Genomic DNA, 10,898 nt, shown 5'->3' with positions numbered 1-10,898 from the left:
TGCCTCAAAGTTAGTGACCATACCACTTTTAATGCCTTCCTCGATCCTCTCCCCTAGCTTGATGATGTCGGAAATTCCTGGCGTTCAATCAACATCAACCTCTCATAATACTGTGGGTCTTGAGCCCGAACGAAAAACCTGTTCATTTGTTCTTCTTCCAAGGCCGGCTTGACCTTAGCAGCCTCCGATCTCCAACGAGTAGCGTACTCGCGGAATGTCTCTATAGGTTTCTTCTTCAAATTCTGGATGTAGAATACATCTGGCGCATTCTCTGTATTGAATATGAACCTGTCTATGAAATCGGATGCCATTCCTACCCAGCTTGTCCACTTCTTGGGATCTTGGCTAATGTACCAAGATAGCTCATCGCCTTTCAAACTTCTCATGAAGAGCTTCATGCGAATCTTTTCATCTCTTCCTATGCCGACCAACTTATGACAGTATGTCCTCAAATGGACTTTAGGATCCCCCGAGCCGTCAAACATCTCGAACTTAGGAGGTTTGTACCCCTCGGGAAGTTCGACGTTTGGCTGAATGCAAAGATCCTCATAATTCAGCCCTTCAATACCTTTGTTTCCTTCAACACCCTGGACTCGGCTAGTCAGTTTCTTGAGCTCGGCAGCCAGGTTCTTGATGAGAGAGTCTTTGTCATCAGACTCCAGTGTGTTTGTAATGGGTTGAGTGTATTGTGGTAGGGTTTCCACATAGATGTGAGTGTGGTGGGGATGATATTTTGGTGGTCCAGGGATGAGGAGTGGGGTGTTGTTGTGACATGTGTTGCAATTTTAATGAGTAGCGGGTTGTTTCTGCGGCTTCGGGATGTTCTGTGGAGGTATGGGGTTTTGAGCATTGGGAAAGTTGACGTCTGGAGTAGCGAGGAAGAATGACAAGCTTGCCAAGTTCCGAACTTGGTCTAGTTCTTCTTGAAATTTCAGTAACTTCTGTTCGAGCTGGGCGGCACTTTCTTTGGACACCTGAATACCCTGAGGAACCTCTACCCTTTCAATCGAGTTCTCCTTCCTGACGTTGTTCAAGTCTTCCATTTTTCCCTTGTTCTTGTTTCTGATAGGACTCAGAGGAGGAGGAGGTGGAGGGCCCTTGGATCTTGTGGAGTAGGATGACGATTCCAGAGTGTACGAACTAACCTTTGGGGAAGGGGAATAAAACAAAAAGTAAAAACAAAAAAGGTAACAAGTTAGTGTGGATCTTGAGGAGAAAACATTGCAGTATTTAAACACATAGTGCAAGAATATAAATCGTATCCTAATTTGGGAGCCTCGTTGTGCCCGAGGTAGGCCTAGCGACAAATAAATTTGGAGAACTTATAATGCTAAATGCCTCATTTTATTGATGAAAAATAAGACGAATCCCAAAACAACACTAAAATAGCGAAAAATAAATATGTCACTAATGACCCTTGGCCTTATTACATTTTAAAAAGCAAAAGAAAAGACTCCTAACTACTTGGTCGCAGAAGGACCTTCCCCAGGTTGAATGCTCTCGTTGATCAAATCCTCTACTTCACGCAGGTTCTCCAGGAAAAATGCCTTTGCCAGGCGTTCTCCTTCATTTCCCTCAGCGTTCTGGCAGTCGGTGACTCTTTTTCTTACTTTTCCTTCCAATTCCAGCAGACTGTATTCAAGATATTCCAGCTTTTCGCTAGCCTTGGTGACCCTCTCTTTCCATTCATTGATTTGGTCACTTGATGGGAGATTCCTCCACCAGGTCAGCAAGAGTGAGGGCGTGCTAACCATACCGAAGTTGGGGAACTCATGCCTCATTTTCTGCAAACCAAAAGGGTTAGACCCTTGCCCCCACCAGACTCGACTATTTAATATCAACAATTAGCATAAGAAGCATTTAGTTCTCCAAATAAATGCATGGAACGTTGTAGCGTCCGTTTGGGTTTCAAGGAAACCCAGTGGACTTTGGACAAGGCTATCTTAAAGAGTCATTATGCGGACAACATAATTGACTCGGCTAAGTTTGACCATGATGCATGCAAAATTTCAAAGAGAAATGGTTTCTATGGGGTATTAGACAAGGTACCCTTGAGCGGACAACTCAAGAGGGAAAGGCACGGAACCGTCGACTACATCGCTGATCGACTAGTTTTACCGCATATATGCCTTTGCCAAATTTAGGGGGTAATAATATCAGAAGAGCACAACCACTCATTAAGCGTTGCTATGGTATTTGTTTGGCAAGAGTGAAATATGATGTTGAAGATGCATTTACAAATTGTCACGTATTTTCACGTTCATAATGATTACAATAATTGCTCAAAAATTACAACGGTATTGAAGGAAAACAGTAAATGAAAGAGTTAAAGAAAAAGAAACAAGAAGCCAAGTCAGTTTCGGATAAAGGCATTAAAAAAAGCAATAAAAAGAAAACAATGAAGTCACATATAACATGAAGTGGTAAAAGCCTAAAGAATCCCCAGTAGAGTCGCCATGCTGTCGACGCCCCCTTTTCCTCGCGAAATTGGGTTTACGACATTTGGGAAGACAACTCTATTCCCGTTTGGGAATTGGGTTTTTGGATTTGAAGAGTCGCCACTTAATGGTTAAGTGCATTAGGACACTAAGGGTTTTGAATTGGAAAACCAGAGTTCGGGTAAGGGATAGAAATTATCTCGAGGGGAAGGTGTTAGGCACCCCTCGAGATCCACTAGTGTGGTTCTTGGCCATGCTATGTTGTGACATTAAATGCAGACAAATAATTCTATACACAAAGGTTGCAAATAGGTATGTGACAAGCATATTGGAATTAAGATCTAAGTGGTCTCACACTTTGTTTATGAAAACGTCCAAGTACAGAAATTTAAATAAAAGAAATGAAAATTTAGAAGACAAGAATAGTGCAGTAAATTAAAGAAGAGTTTTTGGGTGGCTGAAACAAAGACACAATTTTATTGATAATAACAAAGTTACATAAATGAAAGGGGTCCTAGGTTTGTAAAACACATGGATCATCCACACAACACTGGTAGCCAATCGTACCCATGGTGTTATCGTGTGATCATCATCTCCATGTCTACCCTCCCACCCCGTTAAGGTATTAAGCGTGGAATGGTATCGTTACCTACTGCATGCTATTACCCGTCCCACCTATCAGTCCCGGATGCATTTGAGACTACTAATCCTAAAAGGGGAGGGAGTTAGGCTTTTCAGAGTTTAAAAGGTTAAAAAGCTAGGGCGACAATCAAAACACGTAAACAATTAAAGGGGAACTGGTAGCAATTAAGGGCTCACATAGGCCTCCTCATTTAAAAAAAACAACTTATTTAGCACGACTGACAAATACTGTTTAGCTCTTTAATTAAAATTAACGTAGGAAAAGTTGATTTACCACATATTTCCCAGATAGGGAGTCCAAATTAGTCCTGCTTAGATGTAGTTGTCGAAAACTGACAGTTGGTTAATTACTTAACTATTTGCATGTGTGTTAAACGGGACCTATAGGCATGATATCTATTAATTCAGGAACGGAGGAATAAACTGATTGCAAAAAGAATTGTTGGTTGTAAGCTCTGCGAGTGTTTAAAATTATCACTGATTTTAGACTTAAGAGATAGTGGGCGAGTCAGATTTAGTTGATAGCTCCTATGGGCATGCTTTCTAGGTGCTACTGATTCTACCGCTGTTTATTGTCATGCAGAGATCCTATAGGCAGGTCATCTATATGTAATTGGTTATTTTAAATCCTATGAGCAGATTTGCCTAGTGAAAGGTGCATATGCAAAATGCAGGAAGTCCTATAGGCATATTATCTATATGATATGTAGAATTTTAGCAACGATTTATGGGCATGGTATCTATGTGAGATGCAGAGATTTGAAAGTAGTAACTCCTAAAGCATGATTTCTATGTGAGATGCAGAATTTGAAAGTAAATATCCTATTAACATGATTTCTATGTGAGATGCAGAATTAGAAAGTAAATATCCTAAAACATGATTTCTACCCTTTGGCATGCATACAATCCCATCCCTTTTCACTATACATCCCAGTAGTTATTACAGAATTTATTAGAGACCAAATGAGTCAGAGGAAATAATAAAATTACATCAGTGATTACATCTATATCTAATCAGCCTAATCCGGACTCAGAGTCTAATAATATGAGATAAACCAACTTCCTGGATCGCATTTTTCAAAGCCTTTCTCTTCTTTAGGATGTGTCAAAGTTCTAAGGAACTTCAAGAGTTCCAGGCAATGCTTACACCCCAAATATCATTGCAGAATCAAATTATAGTGCAGTGAGGAAGCCAGCCTCAAATGTCCAAGTTCAGAGGGAACTCAAGATCCCAAGGCAAGGCTCATAGGAGGGGGGCAGGACTTAGAGACTAGGAGTAAGTGTAAGTGCAATGAAAGGGAATTAGGGGGGAGCCAGGGCAGGCTGATGGTCATGCCTAGCAACTGGGATGCTGGCACACCCTTGACTAGCCTGTCAGCCTTAGAATTGGGGAGTTAAGACCTTATTGAAGGCTAGGTTCAGCCCTGGACAGCAATTGGGATGCTGCCAGACCATACCTTAACTCAGCACATATAGAGGAATGGGGGTATGGGAGCAATTGTTTATACTAGCAGCAAGAAACAAAGAAAGAACAGGCAAAGCATATAGATACTTTAATATTAACTTTGCAGAGAATTGAAGGCAGGCCTGGATACAGGGACTGTAAATAAACACATTAGAGAGATGCTGAAATTAATCTTAGAGCATACCAGTTCAAAGAAGCAAGTAAGGAGAAATAGTAGACTTATGAGAGCCAAAGTGCAGTCAAGAAACAAGAGTATGGGTTTAGAAGAGAGTTGTGATTTCTGTGATTAATCGTGTGTGTGTGTGTTATTTAGAATTGTGTCATGTATTTATAGTGCAGAAAAGAAGCAGAAATAGGTAAGAAAATAGTTTGAAAGTCAATCACACAAGGTTTCCCTTTAATTAAGGGATTCTGATTTCAAACGGCAAGGTAAATAAGGAAAGGGGTTAATTAAACACTTTTCAAAGTAATGCAAGAAGGGTAAATACATAATAGTTATTTAGGGAAAGGGTTTTGACAGTACACGGTCATGCAAATTAAGGAAAGAAAATCAATTGACAGCCAAGCAATCAAGAGTCAAAAATTTTGTATGAATGAACCAAGTTAGAAAAAGGTAAAGAGAGGCTTTACTTAAAAAGAATCAGTAGTAATCAATTAACCCCCAAAAAGGATTCTGATTTGAACACAAGTTGGAAAACCTTTCGAAGAAAAAATTTAACACACATATAAAAGGGATTGTCATGCTAATCAGAAGAGTCTTAGTGTAGAAGAATTCATACACAAAAGGATTCAAACTCAGTACATGGATTCCAAAGTGAGTTTGAGATAGTCCAGGGCTCAAATAGAACCCTAGTCCAAACATACAAAACTAAACTCGCCAAAAATCCCAAATCCTAGGGTTTTCGACTTGAATCAAATGCAAAGAAGAGAAAACAAGCAGATATAGTAGAATGTTCAATGCAAACAGAGTAAGGGAATTAATTCGAAACACAATGAGAGTAGAAGAAACAGTAGAGGAAAATATGCTTAAGCAGGCATAGTAAGAACACTTAATGAACATGGTAGGAAAATACAGTAGGTGAAGCATAGTCAAGTCATAGTGGAAGGCAAGTAGCTGAACATAGCATGTGAAAACATAGCATAGAAACATAGTATAGAAACATGGTAGAAGGAAGAACAAAATATGGCAAACATAGTAAAAAAAAAAGGAAACATAAGAACATAGCAGAGACAGACATACACAAGAAAGGGAGAAGAAAAGTCGGAAAAATATTTAAGCATTTTTCAGAAACCCTAAGAAAGAAGTGACTTTGAAAGTAAAAATTTCAATGAAAAGTTGGGGAAACCTCTTAAAAACTCAAAGTAAAGCATGAATACACACAGATCTGAAGAGAATCGGAGAAAAACCTCGACAGCTAGGGTTTCAGATGAACCCTATAATGAGAAAGGCTTCGAAAACGTCCGATCTAAGTAGGATAAGACTGGAAACAGGCTCAGGAGGCCAAGACGTGCCAGAGCCAGGCCGGAGATGGACGGAAACCTCAAGTCGGCGGAGGTCTGGGTGGAGACCTTTGAGGTCTAGCCTCAAACCTTCGAATACCAAGCACACATGAGCTTTATGAGGTGAGTATGAGGGTTTCATGGCCTGAGAAGCCATGGAAATCGGCGAGAATTGCAGGGATTAGGGTTAGCTTGGGTGGCGGCGACTAGGGTTTGCAGAGAGAATGGGACAGGAAGGGGATTTAAGGGCGGCGGGTTAGGAGAAATGAGTTAGGGTTGGGGGGGTTTTGTAACTTAAAAATGAAAGGGTGTGTTTGGGAAAAGATCAACGGCTGTGATTTAAAAAGGGGGTCCGGTCGGGTAATTTAATTGGGTCAGGGGTTGGGTTAATTTTAGGAATTGGGCCAGTTGAAATTGGGTTTAAATTGGGGGCTGTAACGTGGCTGTAATTGAAATGCGGATGGGCTATATATTAAATAGCCAATTTTCCCTTTTTAATTTAATTAAAATAGTTGAAATAATTTTCAAAACAAATTTAAAGCACTGAATTAATTAATAATATATAAATTTTAATCTAAAAATACTGGGAGCAATTTTATAATTGTAAAATGCTATTAATCGCAATATAGGCTATAATTGCAATTTTATGCAATTTTAGCTTAGAAATATCAAATAGATTTATAAAAAATATGCAAAAATCACCTTAATTATATTGTGATGTAAATATGAGTATGGAAATAAATTACTCACCAAAATGATCGTTTTGGAATAATTATTGGATTTTGTACTGCTAAAACAAATAATAAAAATAATTTTAAAAAGCTTTAAAAATTAGGAAAAAATACCAAAACTCATGGGCATGCTTATACATGCTATTTTGAGAATATTTTGAGTATATAAAAAAATAGGTAGGGAAAAATTGGGTATCAACACCGATCCCCTGTTAAGTGCTTCCCCCGTGTCTTTTTCTGCTATTGTGATTTGTCGGGATGGTTCATTTTGAATTTCGGAGTGTTCTGGGACACTTAGTCCCTAAATGAGAGTTTAAGTCTTAGAATTTGGACCGTAGTCGAAGCAGTGTGAAGACGGCTTCGGAATGGAATTTCCTCAATTCCATTAGCTCCGTTGGGTGATTTTGGGCTTAGGGGCGTATCCGGATTGTGTTCTTGAGGTCGATAGCTCATTTAGGCTTGAAATGGCAAAAGTTGAATTTTTGGAGATTCGGGCCGATAGTGGAAATTTTGATATCGGGGTCGGAATCCGATTCCGGAAGTTGGAGTAGCTCCGTAGTGTTGAATATGAATTGTGTGCAAAATTTGGGGTCAATCGGACATGGTTTGGTTGGTTTCGGCATCGGTTGTATAATTTTGAGATTTCAAGTTCATTAAGTTTGGATATGAGGGTGATTCGTAGTTTTAGCGTTGTTTGATGTGATTTGAGGGCTCAACTAAGTTCGTATAATGTTTTAGGATTTGTTGGTATGTTTGGTTGAGGTCCCCAGGGCCTCGAGTGAGTTTCGGGTGCTTAACGGATGAAAATTTGGACTTGAGCAAAATATGAAGTTGGCTGGTTCTGGTGTTTTCGCACCTGCAGTGGGAAGCCCGCGGTGCGGCCCCACAGAAGTGAGAAAGGGGTCGCAGGTGCGGTTTGAGGCAAGAGGGCCAGTGCTCGCAGATGCGACTCAAGAGCCGCAGAAGCGGAGCCGCATCTGCGATGAAATGAGCGTAGGTGCGGAGTTGGGGAATTAATTAAATTCCGCAGATGCGGAGCTCTAGCGCCAGAAGCGGGAACGCAGGTGCGGTCTTGGGAGCGCAGAAGCGGAAATCGCTGGGCAGAAAAGAGGATTTTAGGGTTTGAAATTTCATAACATAAAATTTGATTTGGAGCTCGGTGGGAGGCGATTTATCGAGGGATTTTGAGGGAGAACTATTGGGTAACTAATTCTAAATCTATTTTCATCATACTACATTAATCTATAGCTGTATTCCTCATCTAATTAAGGAATTTGAGGGTGGAAGTTTGAAAATGGGGGAAAACGTTCCCCAATTGAAAATCTGAGGTTTGAATGGGAATTAGACATCGGATTTGGATGATTTTTGTACGAGTGAACTCATGAGTGAATGGGTGATCATAATTTGTGACTTTTACCCGATTCCGGGACGTGGGCCCGTAGAAGATTTTTGGGCATTTTCCTATTTTCTTGCCTTAGCTTTGAATTCATTAGCTAAATTTGTTGCTTGTAGCTTTATTTGCGTTATGTAGTTGATTTGATTTGATTTGGGCCACTCGGAGTTGGATACACGTGGTAAGAGCATGATTTCAGATTTACTTTTAGCTTGGTTCAAGGTAAGTGGCTTGCCTAACGTTGTGTGGGGGAACTCCCCTTAGAATTTGGTACTGTTGTTATATGAATGCCGTGTACGTGAGGTGACGAGTGCGTACACGTGCTAATTGTTGAAAAACCCCATTTTCATTAAGTAAATATCTATGTTTTCCTATAAATTTAGCAATACTAGTATATGTAGCCATCCTGTTTTGCTTAGGAAAGCATGCTTACGTGCCTTAACTGTCTTAACTGCCCTAACTGCCTACCTGGACTCTATGCAGCATGTTTAGAGTAAGGATTGCCTGTCTTCTTTGATATGAATTTATTTTAAACTCTGGCATTTCTTGTTGAAACTGTTATTTATATTGATTGAGCGGTATGTTTACTTTGGGACTACGGAACGATATTCCGGGAGATCCCCTTGCACATTTATATTTGGGACTACGGGACGGTATCCCGATAGATCCCCCGTACTGGATATATTTACTTTGGGACTACGGCGGTATTTCGGGAGATCCCCCTACACATTTACGTTTGGGACTACAGGACGGTATCCCGGGAGATCCCCTGTTGCTATCTCTGTGTGCTGAGTTGTGGTGTTTTCATGTGATTTCATTTTGTTGACTGTTAGTATATAATCTTACTGCAATCTTCCTTACTGTTTTACTTTATTACATATATAAACTAGTAGGGCCCTGACCTGATCTCGTCACTACTCGACCGAGGTTAGGCTTGGCACTTACTAGGTACCGCTGTGGTATACTCATGCCCTTTCTTGCACATGTTTTTCGGGTGCAGATCTAGATTCATCGTATTACCCTCATCACTAGTTGCAGTCGCTGCTGCCTGTTGGAGACTTCAAGATACATCTGCCCATGCCTGTAGGTCCTCGGAGTCCCCCTCTATCCCCTTATGTTCATTTCTCTTTCTTTCTGTAGAGATGATGTATAGAACAGTTAGAACAACTTAGTAGCTTGTGACTTGCGAGTTTTCGTGTTTTGGGTGTTGTTTGGTACTTTTTCTGAAATGTTAACTGTATATGCCGAGTAGAATTTAGTTTCTTAACGGATAGTTGTATTGCCAATAGTTAATATTCATGCTTTCGTTTTTATTTTCGCAATGTGTTAGGCTTACCTAGTCGTAGAGACTAGGTGCCGTCACGACAGTTCACGGAGGGAGAAATTGGGTCGTGAAAAATACAAAGCAAGGTGGGAAGAAAGTTCAACTTCAATAATAATTTCAAAATCCGTTTGCCATATGAGAATTTTTCCAAAATTATGACCAACAATCAATAAACAATTTAGACATTATCATCACTCAATGTCACAACAATCTCAATATAAGAAATAACATGGAAGTGGGAAATCAAGGAATTAACAATCCATCAACAATTCAACCTACATTCTTATCCCATGGCCTGTGCATATACACTCGTCACCTTGCGTATACGCCGCGCTTAACACATAATTCACATATCAAATAGACTCGATTCTACCTTATTTCCCTCAAATCAAGCTTAACCAAGACACTTACCTCTTTCCCAATAAAAATCACAACCAACCACAGATTTGCCTTTCGAACAAGCCTCCAAACCAATCGAATCCAACCAATTATCAATCAAACAATCCAAAAAAAGGTTTAGAAACTACTTACAAATGCAAAAGATTCAATTTTGATTATTTTTGAAAAAGTCAACAAAAGGCAACCTCGGGCCCTCTTGGTCGAAATACAAAATTCATGACTAAATCCTGATTACCCATTCACCCCCGAGTGCAAATATGTAATTTATTTCGAAATCCGACCTCAATTTGAGGTCTTAATGTCCATTTTGTAAAATTCTTGAATTCTACCCAAAACCCCTAATTTCTGCCATGAAATTCATTGATTTGATGTTAAAAATTCAAGAAAAGAAATTGAAATTGATTGAAAACTAGTTAAAGGTTCTTACTAATGAATTTGGGAAAAAAATCCTCTTCGAAAATCACCTCTACAGTGCTTAGGGTTGAAAATGTGCAAAATGAGTTAAGTCCCAACTTTTCCATCTTTTACCCAGCTGTAGACCTTGTTCGAAATTGCGATGTACGCAAATACAAAACATTCATCACATATGCGATCAGGGCATCCAACACACAAAAGTTGCAAATGCGACAAAACGTTTGTATTTGCGGAGGACACCCCCTTGCAAATGTGAGCCAAAATTTACAAATGCAAAGCTTCTCTACATTACACTGTATAGCAAATGCGATACAAGAGTCACAAAAGCATACACACCACAGTTTGCAAAAGCGATCCTTTCTTCCCAAATGAAAAGACCCAACCCCTATCCCATGTTCGCATTGGCGAGCCTGGCATCGCAAATGCGAGGCTCGCAATTGCGATCGGGTTCTTGCAAATGTGAGACCTGCAACTTGATACCAGCAACTGTGTTTACCGTGAAAATGGTAATAACAATTAAATTTGTTTTTGTGGTTCTAAAAATACGTGTTCTATTTTTATGCCAGTTGTTAAGCAATAGATGCTAAGTAAA

Source organism: Nicotiana attenuata, unplaced genomic scaffold (assembly GCF_001879085.1).
Source record: "Nicotiana attenuata strain UT unplaced genomic scaffold, NIATTr2, whole genome shotgun sequence".
NCBI lineage: Eukaryota > Viridiplantae > Streptophyta > Magnoliopsida > Solanales > Solanaceae > Nicotiana > Nicotiana attenuata.
The sequence above is the reverse complement of the archived record's forward strand: the minus strand, read 5'-3'. Positions refer to the sequence as shown.